Here is an 11,478-nt window from a genome sequence, read left to right as displayed (position 1 = left end):
CTTAAGCACAAACAAGTAGGCCAGCTTCAGGGACGGACTGGGAGTGAAAAATGGCCCTGGATTTTCTCCAAAATAAGCCCACTAAAAATACAAACAATCGCTAAAATATCACTATATTACAGCAATTCTGAGAAATAAACAGCAGATGTTCATGGTAACAACTTCTTTAACTTGATCAAATACTGCTAATACACATATACATTTGTTAATAAAGTAAATAAAACGAAAACATGCATGAGTTAATTCTATTGAATAAAAAGAAACGATCCACTCGCAAGCCTCTGCTCATCATGACAGGACCTGGATCAATGGCTGCATCCGAAAACTGAAAAAAGCTGCCTTCGGAGGACGCATTTCAAGGCAGGAAGGCATCAAGGCACGTCCGAATTCAATGTTAGCTTCACTTCTTCTCTCCTGAGATGCCTTCATCTGGCCGATATTTGAAGGCAGCATTAGATGTATCCTTCGCTGTTTATGTTATCCCACAATCCTGTGCATTCCATTCTGCGACAGTTAAACCAAAAAATAAAGATGGTGTGTGAAAGTTGTGGTCAGTGGTCAGTTTGTGTGTAAATGTATGTTTCTGATCAACTTTTTCCACTTTTTATGTTATTTCCATTTCTATTTGAAATTAATATTGCTGTAATTAAATATCCACTTAGTTATCACCAAAGCTCTCTATATTTTGCTGTAGAGTGTGGGACTCAACTCACATCCACCTCCAGCACGCCATACAGAGACACAAGGCCTTCGCGGATGCTCGATGTGTCGGCAGTCCAGTTTACCATCCAGGAGAGGTATGGCTTTCAACCCTGGATCTGCTTCTCCATCAGCAATTCAGGAAGTTGAATCCCCACTACATTGGTCTGTTCATGGTCGAGAAGCAGATCAACGAAGTCACATAAAGGTTACACCTACCCCCCAGTTACTGCATTCACCCCTCTTTCTATGTGTCCCTACTAAAACCCTTCTCTCCTGCCACTCCAGATGCCCCAGGACCATAGGAACCCCCTCCTCCGGAGATCCTTGATCAACCATCCGTTGACCAAGTTGACATGCTGGACTCATGGCGACGAGGTGCCTGGCCCAAGTACCTGGTGGACAGGGAGGGGTATGGACCAGAGGAGCGTTCCTGAGTGGCCAAGGACGATACCCTAGATCCCATGCTTCTGGAGGAATTCCATCGACTACATCCAAATCGTCCCACACCCAGAGGCTGAGATCGCCCTCGTCATCTGAGATGTCATCAGACGTCGTCATCTGAGATCGCCCTCGTGAAATGTGCCGCTGGCTCTGATGTCTCTTTAGTGGTGAAACATATAATCTAATTCGTTCTGGGTAAATCTAACAGGTAGTCTTTTGTCTGTATTCAATTTATCTATATGTTTAAATGAAAATAAAAAGTCAATTGATATAACATTTCATTGTAATGGCTGTGTATATAAATATACACATATCCCTGAACTAAGTACATTTCTGAAGCTGTTATTATGTTTAAATGAAAGCGAAAAGAGGCAGTGGCATTTGATATCATATTTCGTTTTATTGTAAATATACTGTGAGGAAAATTACAGTAGCCAAGACGAGCTGACTGAAGTTATCAAGTACGCTGCTGTTTGCAGTTTTACAAGACTTGCGTCGTCGCGGACATCTCATTCCTCTCCTCAGTCCCCAGATGCTTGCAGACTGTTATAAAAAGAAGAGGGGATGTCACACAGTGGTAAAAATGACCTTGTCCCAACTTTTTTGAGACGTGTTGATGCCATGAAATTTAAAATCAACTTATTTTTCCCTTAAAATGATACATTTTCGCAGTTTAAACATTTTATATGTCATCTATGTTGTATTCTGAATTAAATATTGAAATGGAAAAATTCAGTTGTAGTGGCACATTACTAATGTAATGTAAGGTAATGTACATTACTAAAATGCTAAACTAAAAAATAAATTTACTGAAATGGAATGTTTCACAATGATTAAGAAACTCAGGCTATAGTTACAGAAGGTGGAAAGGCAGTTCAATACTTTTTAACAGGAAAACATTATAATAATATAACATGACAATATAACAACTATAGCAGAGTTGTATTATTACACTCAGTTTTAGGTTGTGATGACTTATGAAGCTGTTTACAGTATAGATGTTAGGTTGTGGAATTATTGAATAACATCTTAAATAACAACTAATAAAAAAAAACATTACATTTACACACATTTGGTTTCCTTGTAACTAATTAAGACACAGCTGAATGGGCTGACTAATCCATTTAGAAACCATGGCAACAAACACAGGCTAGGAAAAGTGCAAATGAAAACAAAGTCCTGAATGACTGAATGACACTGAGACAGAATATGTGTTGTTTTTACAAACACAGGTGTTCTTGGAGGTTTTTTCAAGTTTAGCTCACTTACAAATTTGTCCCCAAAATTTGTGACGTTCATGACGTTTAGTCACAATCTGTGGTCAAGAGGAAAATTAAGCTTCTTACCCTCCTAAAAAAGTTATATATATATATATATATAATTATATGTGAAAATTAGCAAAGAGATCACATTTCAGTATTAGCCTCAAAATAGGCAGGGATTAACATGATTTATTTTCTACTAGTTTTAATCCAGTGCAATGTAACGCTTCAGTTAGCATTGTAGAAAAGAGTGTAATGAATAAAAAACATCAACAATAAATATAATACATAACTTTTTTCTCTGGCTTTTCCAGGCCTGGGTGTCACTATTTTCTAATTCCCTGATATTTCCAGGTTTCCAGTGAGTGTGAGCTACTGCTCCTGCTAATGGTTAGAGGGTTGGACTCCCAATCGAAGGGTTGTGGGTTCTAGTCTCGGGCTGGCAGGAATTGTGGGTGGGGGGAGTGCATGAACAGCTCTCTCTCCACCTTCAATACCACGACTTAGGTGCCCTTGAGCAAGGCATCGAACCCCCAACTGCTCCCCGGGCGCCGCAGCATAAATGGCTGCCCACTGCTCCGGGTGTGTGCTCACAGTGTGTGTGTGTGTGTTCACTGCTCTGTGTGTGTGCACTTCGGATGGGTTAAAAGCAGAGCATGAATTCTGAGTATGGGTCACCATACTTCGCTGAATGTCACGTCACTTTCACTTTCAAGTCTGGTTCCTGCAATCGTCACAAGTGGCTTAAAGTGATAGTTCACCCAATAAAGGAAATTAGATGTTTATCTTCTTACCCCCAGGCATGGCTGTAGCCAGCGATGAGGTCACCGAGGTTCTGTGTTGTGTAATATTCGTTTCCTGTGAAAAACTGTTCCTGTGGGTGGAGTTACATGAATATTCATTAGTTCCCTTGTTGTGGGCGTGTTCTTGAAACAACACACAAATGAATGGAACTGAATCAGATCGCTGCTTGTTTAATGGATTATTTTGAATAGGCAATGAAATGTCAATGTTAAGCACTGAAGCATTGCAGCAGTGTCAAAGCATTGCAGTTTGTGTAATATGATAAATCGTCTGTAAGCTGTTTTGCTTGATTGATTACAGGCACACAGCAAAACAATAAGCGAATAATCTATGCTAATCTTGGGTAATATAGTTAGCTTTGTATAGATTTCATTTGTGGGACATTAGGCTAATTGCTGTTTGAATAGTTTGATTAGCCTATAGTTATGCTACTGGTGACTATTACTGCAGTGTGTTCACAATGCTTAAAACAAATAAAACCTATCTGTTTAATAAATACAGCTAGAAACTAGCCATCCTGTTTCATTTATATAAATGCCTATACAAAATAATCCATTAAACAAGAAGCGATTTGATGAGCGTACGCTGATATTTTCAGTTCCATTCATTTGCACGTAGTTTCAAGAACACGCCCACAACAAGGGAACTAATGAATATTCATGTAACTCCACCCACGGGAACAGTTTTTCACAGGAAACGAATATTACACAACACTGCACGCGTACTGCAGTAAAGTTGGTTTTATATTCGCACATTCGGACTTCGGTGTTCAATAACTATTTAATCACATGTGCAATAAAGTAGATTTTTGCAAATGATATTCAGCAACATTATTGTCAACCTACTACATTTTTGACAATTGATAAAAATGGCCAAGTAATGTCACTGATTGTGGTGTATATGACAGATGTACCAGCAAATAACACCCACATTATATCTTCTAAAGCTGTAGATTAACATATATCCTACATGAACTTAAATTTGGTATTTTAGTGGAAAATCATGTGTAATCTCCTGCACTTCATTCTACATTTTTTTATATTTATTTATTTGTCTCAAAATGAACAAGAACTGTGTTGGTTTTAACAATGACACATGATTGATTTCAATAGGTTTTGAAAGCATAGCCCATCTGCTCCAAAGCAGACAAAAAATCTCTTGCTGTTTTATTCACCTCGGTTTTTCTGGTTTTAAGTGTGATAATAACTTAACAGTGTTTTCCAAGTGTTGGATGAAAAGAAAATGGCTAAACATTTATGTGTTCCTGTTCTATGTCTTAGTTTAATAGCTAAGTTATTAAACTTTCACAATATTATAATTCAGGTGGATCGAATTATGTTTACAGTCCTGAAGAACTATCACTGTCCATGGTACTGAATCCATCAGATTACTGACAAGTACTCAGAAAGCATGACAGCAAACCTAATGTTTATTTTGGGTGAACAGTTCTTCTTTTCAAGATGGTTGCTTAATCATTTGCACCTCACATATCAAGTCAAGTCACTTTTATTGTCACGACATAATATGATGACACGACATAATATGATGTTTCTACAAGTTATTATGTAGTGGCAACGACATAACTAAGTAAACCGAACAAGCCACCAGACGGGCACCATACATTCATGTGTTTGATTAGACATTAGGATTTTAATTCCACTCTGGAAATAAACACAAAACAGCAAATTCTCTCATGTTTCTACATGCATTCTTATTCATTCATTTAAAAGAGACATCATGACTGATATGAAATATGAATACTTTCATTAAAATATATCTAGTGGATTAAAACAACATTAAAACATCATTGAGATTCTTGATATACACAATGATTTAAGCACAACAAAACTACAAGTGATTTAAGGTTTGTTCATCATTTAAACATTAGAGTCATGCTTTATTCTCTGACAGTACACCATGTTATGCAATTATACAATCTTTTCAATGGTAATAATATATAATTTTGTTATAAATGAATGAAATTTAATTATTAAGCACAAACGCAGTATTACTAGATTAGATATGACAAGAATATGTATGTTTGTTAATATAGCAATATAACAGTACATTAAAATACAAATAAAGTTTATGTAAAGAAATGCATATTGTATAATAATATGTTAAGCATAAGAATAATGTTTGTCTATAAAACAAATTTCAAGCATTTAAGTGTAAGCACTGAGATCAAAGATTTTCAGGTTCATGAGAAACAATTCTGAAAGCATGGTGTGCATCTATATAAGCACACAGTATGGGATTATTAATTAATAATGAGACAGTTGCAGACTTGGTCAAATTAACTTTTCATCTTTTCATCTTTACAAATGATCAGTTTGCCAAAGACACTCATAAACACAAATCACTGTGTTTCTGTGCACACGTCAGCATCGTTATCAGTAATGAGCTTATTTTCACTATAAGTTCTGACATCAGTAGGTGTGTTTCCATTACAGATTTGCACAAAACTTTGGCGTTGCGTGTATCTTTACAGAAGTAGAGAGCCACTTCAGAAACGTGTGTCGTGTGTCTAGAATAAACACAAGCATTGACTAGAGTAGCCACAATCAGCTTCAGTGTCCACCGCAGATGTGTGTAGTGTAAAATGTCTAAGCTTTAATGTTAGTGAAAGCCCCTTATACTGAAGAGCAGCCACGTATGAAGTGTTTCTTGGAGGTTATAGTACACTGAAGAATGATCGTATTCATTTTTACATACGCCATGTGACCTGTAAATGCAAAAAAAAAAAAAAAAAACTTTCCATTGCAGTTTTGGGAATTATTCCCAATTATGTGCGTTGGCTGAAAATCCACATCATGTGAGCGTAAAAACTTTTTTTTGCCATATATGGGCGTTTTTGCGAAATTGAGCATTTCTATTAGGTGTATTTTCAATTCGCAATTTCAATTTGCACATTTTGAAGGGTAATGGAAACTTGCCTAATATCAACATTAATTGTCTCTCGATTTCCAGCTTCTTCCCTAAATGTCACCGTCTTTATACAGTCTCTCATGTTTGCATTGGGATGATGCTGTATGAAGGTCAGCCCAGAAGCCTCTTCGATATATTCAATATATTTTTTGTAGTCATCCAAGTTTTTAGAATTTGGTTCTTTATTGGGCATCACATAGCATTCTGGCTTTTCTACTGTCCCATCCTTATTCTCCACAATTATCACCTTAAAGAGGTGAGTTGGGATTACTTTCCCTTCCATTTCATTTGAGCTAACCTTAGGAACATACTCCTCGTTTTCTTCTGGCAGGTAAAGTGGTCCAGTGTACACATGGACATTGCACTTCCTGTTTTTATGTAGCCTTCTACAGTAATTCTCCAGTTTCTTCCACAGGCCCTGGTTTAATTTCTTATGCTGTGGTATAATGTTGCTGAACAAATAAGTGTCATTATATGCTTCCTGACACCACCCGTGATTGGCAGCTGCAGCCAGATGACCTTTGTGATAGACATTTCCTAATGGTTTTAGCTTTTTACATTTGACCTTTAAAGTTCCCCTGTTCAGTACCTCATACACCCATTCAGCATTATTGGTTGTGTTGCTGAATGACATGGTGTAAGATTTTCTTTGTCTTATATCCGTAGCAGATGGACGTCCATCTATTAATTTATAGCGAGAGTTGTTATTTTCAACATAATCATCTTCTGCAGGTGCATGTTCAGTGCCTAACATTTCTGTGACTGGGATACATATGTAGATGGATTCATCTTCTGGATGGTTCTGTGCTTCTTCACTTTTTGATGCTCTGTCATCAGTTCTGGACTGCTCATCGGGAGCACCGGGATCTTTCCTAGTGTCCTTTCTCCCAGCAGGAAGTCCTGTCCCAGACCGGCCCTGACTGGCACTACTTGTTTGATTGAGACCACTTTTGGATGATTTGGGATTTGCTCCAGAACCCTTTCTATCTTCTCCAGCAGCTTCCACTGTCTCCAGTTCATCACTACTTTGAGTTGATCTGTCTTCTGAGTTTCGTTTCATGCTTTCTGCTTTTCCACGAGCTTGATTAACATCAACAGTTGACCAAAGACCATCTTCCCCTCCCCCATACTCTATTTCAGCTTTCATTTGGTTTGGCTTATCTGTGAAATTCAACTTTTCATGGTTGTCAATGCTTTTCTGCTGCTCACAACTGTTAACTATGGTATCCTTGTTTTCTTTCATTCTTGGTGTTTTTTCACAAGATTTCTTAGTTTCAGTCGTTGTATCATCATGATCCTCCTGTGCTGGATTTTGTTTACAGCCATCATAAACCAATCTTTTTAACATCTGCAAAGTTATCACATGAGCCCACTGTTTTCTTTTATCGGATCTTTTATCCATTCTTTGTGTTTTTCCCCAAGCTCGTTTGATATCATCAGCTGACCAGTAATCACCATACTCATTTTTAATGTCACATTTCTCTTCAATATCGTTTCTAGCGTCACATAAGCTCTTAATCCCATTTAAAAATGATAACAAATCTTTAGCTATGTCATCTAAAGTGACATCAGGTGGATTTCCCCCTTTCTCAAGAGTGGTTTTATTATTTCTATCAGATTCAGGAAGTTGCTTTTGTAAACATGTTAATAACGCCATTGTGATGTGTGGCTTAGGAACAAAGTTCAGGAATGAAGCACTTTTGACCAAATCTGCTGTAATTACTTCTTCAACGTCTTCAAAGATCTTCTCTTCTTCCTGGATAAAATAATGTGAACACTTCTGGTGAGAAAAAACTAAATTCTGCTTAATTCAGATATTACGTCCATTCAGTAGAGACAGAAAGAAATACTCACATCAACAGGTTTGTGATCTGATAAACAGAAACGTCTGCTGCTCTGATTTTATGTCAGTTCTGTTCTGCTCTGAACACAACAAACACACATATTCAAAAAATACTTTTACTGTAATGTGCTCTTATTTATGCAAACAGAGCTAACTCAGTTTGTTTTGTTGTAGTTTTTTACTAAGAACATTGTTTTAATAAAAACTAAAGTCAGTCATGCCAACTCGAATACTTTATTAAGAAGGAAGTAATTCTGCAAAACCTGCTGTTAAAAAGTAAAAGTAACACTGAAGCAGTTGTTCATAGACAGTGAAATGTTTCATTTAAAAGAGAGGTGGTTGTATATTTGTATAATTATTGATCATTTATGTTTGATCACTATGTCACACAAATGATAAGCTTCTGTTCTGATCTGAAGTCTTGAAATGTCTTGTGTCAGTCAGCTGTCACTTTCATACCAGACGAGTGTAAGCAATCTGTGTTCAGTTTCTGTGCTTTTAGTTCCTGTTTCCTTGTTACCTTGTATCCTTCACCCTATCTCGTTGTGATACATTACATTATATATTGTGTTCGCTTCATGAGCAGTCTCATTTATTAAATGTGTTTTTATCTGCATCAAGTCAAGCCAGCATGTGACACTTGTAATAGTTTTAGATAAGTATTAAAGCTTGTGGATTAAAAGTTGACTTGTAATGTTGATTAGGACTAGTTATGTTAAAATGGGTAAAGTTGATGGGGACGATGCATATTACTAGCATATTGGTTGTTTATTAGTACTTATAAAGCACTATTAATGGCTTTTCTGCATGACCATATTTTAGATCCTTATTTCTATCCCAAACCTAAACTTAACAACTACCTTAATAACTATTAATAAGCAGCAAATTAGGAGTTTATTGAGACAAAAGTCATAGTTAATAGTTAGTGAAAACTATAAACCTAAACTTAACTGTGACCTAAAAATATCTAGAACACAGTCTTGAGGTTAATTAGATCCTCAAGTGTTTAATGAAGTGCTGATTGAGCATTAGTGATGAACAGCTGCTGTTAACAAGCAGAATCACTAAAGGAAAGAGAAACACAAGAAATACAAGTGACTCCCAAACACAGTCTTAGATGAAATCAAGTGAAATAAAATACTGAGATCTGAGCAGAGGATGATTAAACAACTCCACAAACAGCATCATCAGCTTCACGCTTTATTTCTGTCTGACATCTACAACAATTTGTACTGAGAATGAATTAACAGTCAGGGTGAATTAACATAATGAAGAATTATTAACATATTGAATAATTAATTAGTGATTTTTGTTTGCTTTTTGCTGGGATCTTGTTTTCTCTAGTTGCTATTAATACTGTTAACATTTGTTATGAAAAGAAAAACCAAGAGAAAATGGGATCGTGTGACGTTGCTCACTTACTGATCAACATTTGAGACGTTTTATATTGATGACATAACTTCCTGCAGAAATGCCCATATGGATGATGTGACAATGTGTTTATTTACATTATCAAACCTCTGTAACATAGACATTGTATCTGTTTATTATTATTAATAATAATATTTTAATAATACTCTTTTTTTAAAGACTTTTAAAGCTTTTAAGTATTTATTTTTCTTGTGAAGCTGTTCAGTCATATATATTATGTATAAAATTGAACAATGGTAGTTTTTATAGTCCAGAGGACTGAAATATATTCCTTACCTATCCTTGTCTGTCCTCCAGAAACACAGAAAACCACGTGAACTTCAGTGTTCAGTATTATAAAGATCCAGTAACCTTTCTGTTTAGTTTTCACACACTGTCTCATACAGAAATATCAGCTGTGTTTCTGTTGTCAGCGTTCAACACCGAGAGTTATTCATATCTGTTCTTCAGTAGATGATGATGATGATGATTGAGGAGTGTTTCAGGTGCGATGCTCTTTATTAAGTTCAGGGCGTCATGATGATGCATCCTCCTCCTCCTCCGGCGTTCATACTCACCTGTCTAGCTGTTGTGAGAATATGTGTTCCTTAGTTCCCTAGAGTAATGAAAAAAAGATAGCAAACAAATCATCTTATTATTATTCATATTGCAATATCTACTTTTGTATAATTGCATTTATGCTCAGAAATGTGTTTCATGTTCATAGTCATTGCTTGTATAAAGAACAAGACGATCTTTTGTCGCTGTACAAGTTTTGCAGGTGACTGTGGAAAGCTGTTGTTACTCACCGCACACGTCTTTGAGTCACTGTGAAATGCTGGATGTCATTCATCATTACATTGCAGCAGTTTTGCTCTTTCTTCACACCAGAGCTGTGACAAGTCTATTAATTATTGTCCTTCACTGAGACTTAAATTAAACTTCAGTGTATGTATTTCTGTCCGAAGCTGATATGTTTGCACACATGCACTTTATTTAGTCTCATGTGAGTGTGTATATCTTGTTAGTCTTTCTAAGACGTGAAAAGGCTTCATCTTGTGGCGGAAGTTGACAGAAAATGACATGTTTTCTTCAAAAGAGTGGTAATAGAAGGAATATGAAATTATTAAAATATTAATTTTGCTTCATTCCCATTTTATTTTACATTCCTATGTTGTAATCTGAAATTTTGAGATGTCCTGTGTTTATGCTTTTAGGAAACAAAACGCTTCATAGAGAACTGGAACAAATGTGTCGTATTTAAGAGGCCAAGACAATGAATCAATGTTTCACAAAAATCACAGGATTGTTCTGGACTTCAGTGATGATGTAACCAATCAAACTGTAGAAAGGGTTAATATAATTTGGTTATTTCTGAACATATCCTGTAATGTATAAAAGTGTGTGTATTCTTCTGGTCGTTGAGTTGCTCTGCTGTGTCTGAAGTGACTCCGGGCTTCGTTCTGCATCAGAGATTCAAGCACACACCTGGGGCAATCAAAACTTTACTTTCACTTTCATTTTCATCACGAGAATCACAAAGACCTGCTGCTGGTAAATGTTTGAAGAGGGTGGAACGGTTCCTGATCGTCTTGTTCACCGAGTCAGACAGGAGCATCAAGATTTCTTTAGGATGACATTAAAAAAAAATGCATTCAACCTGAACACGAGAGAACACATCTATTGACAGCAAAACAACACATGACACATGACTTTTATTGGGTAACACTTTAGAATAGGTGACACCTATTAGTTGCTTATTAGCATGCATATTACTAGAATATGAGCCATGTATTAGTGCTAATTAAGAACATATTAATGTCTTATTCAACTTGAGCTTATTCTACATCCCTAATCTTACCCAACACCTAAACCTAACAACTACCTTACTAACTATTAATAATCAGCAAATTAAGAATTCATTGAGAGAAATGTCGTAGTTAATAGTTGATAAGTGTTACCTATTCTAAAGTGTTACCATTTATTGTTAGTGTTTGAAGCTCACAGAGTTTCTCCAGGGTCAGTCATCATCAAATCTGTCAAAATGATTTTTTTTCCACATAAGTTATGACTTAATTACGTCACTAG

General features: G+C 36.2%; 1 protein-coding gene across 1 annotated transcript in view; it reads right to left on the bottom strand.

The window, feature by feature from the left end:
- The window catches only part of rangap1a (RAN GTPase activating protein 1a), a 321,818-nt gene continuing 310,340 nt past the window's right edge, over positions 1–11,478 (bottom strand). The window contains exon 17 of the mRNA XM_052551056.1: positions 1–10. The gene's annotated coding sequence lies outside the window, so the exon portion shown is untranslated. The remainder of the gene's footprint in view (positions 11–11,478) is intronic.

Source organism: Carassius gibelio, chromosome B3 (assembly GCF_023724105.1).
Source record: "Carassius gibelio isolate Cgi1373 ecotype wild population from Czech Republic chromosome B3, carGib1.2-hapl.c, whole genome shotgun sequence".
NCBI lineage: Eukaryota > Metazoa > Chordata > Actinopteri > Cypriniformes > Cyprinidae > Carassius > Carassius gibelio.
Note: the sequence above shows the minus strand (reverse complement) of the source record. Positions and strands in the feature narration are given on the sequence as shown.